Genomic DNA, 2,686 nt, shown 5'->3' with positions numbered 1-2,686 from the left:
TTATTTATGGATTTCTTTAGTTAAATTGTTTGATGCCTTAGTATGTGGTGATTGTATGATATCCTAGTATTGGTTGTGTGTATTCGTTTAATGAGCGTCGCGAACTTATAAGATAGTGTGTTAATTCTTAATGAAGTGTAAGTGAATTTAAGGATTTAGAACTTGCCATGCTAGCATAGGCTCATGTATGTGTCATGCATGATTCGTAGGTAACTTTAACCATATTACTTACCCTATGTAATCAAGATAGATAACTTGTGCTTAAACCGTTATGTTGTCAAATTCTATAGACATATAGAATCTCAATATAATTGGTGCCTATTCAGCTTCTATCTCTTTTGTGGATGTCCGGTAGAATGGTACTCGTGCAACGAAAGTTGGCGTTTATCAGTTTCGTGTTATCTGATTAGTGTCATCCCCATTGCATGCTAAGGTTAAGAATAATAAGGCTATTGAATGAAGTATTTAATGAAGTTAGAATCCCATGTTTATCATATATATCAATTAAGTCAATCTTATTCGCGTAATTATAATTGTTAGCGTAATTTTTAGTTATAAACAATCTCAATTTGTTATCATCTTAATATTGGATAATAACCATACATTGTTGCTTAGGTGCATAAATTAAATAGTTAACCAATACAGTCTCTGTGGGAACGAACTAGAAAAGATTCTATACTACTTGCGAACTCGTATACTTGCATGTATTATTAGCGCATGTTTAGCGACTAACAAGTTTTTGGCGGCGCTACTGGGGACTGCAGTGTTAATTCATAGTTTATGTGCTTTCCATCAGTGGTCATTAAAGTTCATTGACTCGAACATTGTTACTTATTTGTTCCTTGTCTGGTTTCAAGTACTCTAGAGAGGGTGTATGCATACGCGTTCGCGCACTCGTAAGAGAACACTGGATAAAGCCGAGGAAGAACTTGTGGTAGTTCGTAGGGAAGTTTTTGAGGAAGAAAAGAAGGTAGAAGAAGAAGAGAAAGTTGAAGAGCCAATTATAGTAGTTGTGGCTGATCAAGCAGAAAATCCGAAGGCTTTGATGGACTATTCTAAGCCTAAGATTAATGACATTCAGTCTAGCATCATCAGACCAGCCATCAGGGCTAACACTTTTGAGATCAAGTCAAGCACAATCCAGATGATACGGAACTCAGGTCAGTTTGGGGGTTCTCCAACTGAAGACCCCAACATGCACATCAGGGATTTCATCGAGATTTGCGACACTTTAAAGTTCAATGATGTGACTGAAGATGCTATTAAGCTATGACTCTTCCCATTCTCTCTGAGGGACAAAGCTAAGTGATGGTTACATTCTCTACCAGCAGGGTCTATCACCACTTGGGAAGATCTTGCTCAAAAATTTCTCACTAAATTCTTCCCCTTGACGAAGACTGCAGCAATCAGGAATGCTCTTACCCAGTTCGTGCAGCAAACTGGAGAATCTCTGTGTGAGGCTTGGGATCGATATAAGGAGATGTTAAGGAAGTGCCCACACCATGGCATGCCTGATTGGATGATTATCAACTATTTCTATAATGGATTGGGTGCTACTTCTAGACCCATGCTTGATGCAGCATCAGGAGGAGCCTTGTGGGCTAAGAGCTACGATGAAGCTTATGAACTTATTGAACTGATGGCTGCTAATGAGTACCAGAATCCTTCCCAGAGACTGACTCAGGGAAAAGTAGCAGGAATTCTGGAGTTGGACGCAACAACTGCTATCGCTGCCCAACTTAAGGCTTTGACAATGAAGGTGGACATTTTGGCTAATTATAAAGTTAATCAAATCACTAGTGTTTGTGAGCTTTGTGCCGGTGCCCATGAGACTGATCAGTGCGTAATTTCTAGTGAATCAACTCAATTTGTGAGCAACTTCCAGTGATCGCAACAACCTGTGCTAGCCACCTATCATCCTAACAACCGCAATCATCCTAATTTCAGTTGGGGCAACGCTCAGAATGCGGTTCAACAGCCATATCAGCAGTATCTAGCTAAGTAGTACAACCCCCCTGGTTTTGAGCAACCGCCGTATGCACCAAGACAACAACTCCAGCTGCAACAAGCTAATGAAAAATCTGAATTAGAGGAGTTGAAGCTTATGTGCAAGATTCAAGCTGTTTCTATTAAGAACTTGGAAAATCAGATTGGGCAAATTGCGAATGCCTTGCTAAATCACCAACCTGGTACATTGCCTAGTGACACTGAAGTGCTAGAAAAGAAGGAAGCTAAGGAGCAGGTAAAGGCAATTACTTTGAGGTCTGGGAAGGTTGCGAATCCCGAACAAACTCAAGAGTTGACTGAAGAAGCTGGGGCTGAGAAAGAAGCAAAACAACAGGATAAAAAAGTGGAACCAAGGAAGACTACTGTTGAGCACACTCCGCCCGAGGTTAATACAGGGGAGAAACAAATCTATCATCCACCACCGTTTCCTAAGCAACTGCAGAAGAAAAAGCTGGACAAGCAATTTGAAAAGTTTCTGAAGGTGTTTAAGAAACCTCATATCAACATACCTTTCGCTGAGGCTCTCGAGCAGATGCCTAGTTATGCAAAGTTTATGAAAGGTATTCTATCTCAGAAGGTGAAGCTAGATGATTTAGAGACTGTCGCTCTCACGGAGGAATGCAGTGTTGTGCTGCAGCAAAAGTTGCCTCCAAATCTTAAAGATCCAGGAAGCTTCACT

At 40.5% G+C, this 2,686-nt stretch overlaps 1 non-coding gene across 1 annotated transcript; it reads right to left on the bottom strand.

Annotated features, from left to right (window-relative positions):
• Nucleotides 1-1,402: 1,402 nt before the first annotated feature.
• On the bottom strand, nt 1,403-1,509 carry LOC141701199 (small nucleolar RNA R71). Its single transcript, XR_012566698.1, has one exon. It is a non-coding gene; the product is annotated as a small nucleolar RNA R71 (small nucleolar RNA).
• Between the last annotated feature and the right edge of the window lie 1,177 nt (nt 1,510-2,686).

Source organism: Apium graveolens, unplaced genomic scaffold, assembly GCF_009905375.1.
Source record: "Apium graveolens cultivar Ventura unplaced genomic scaffold, ASM990537v1 ctg3560, whole genome shotgun sequence".
In the NCBI taxonomy this organism is placed as follows: domain Eukaryota; kingdom Viridiplantae; phylum Streptophyta; class Magnoliopsida; order Apiales; family Apiaceae; genus Apium; species Apium graveolens.
This window is presented reverse-complemented; position numbering and strand designations above follow the sequence as displayed.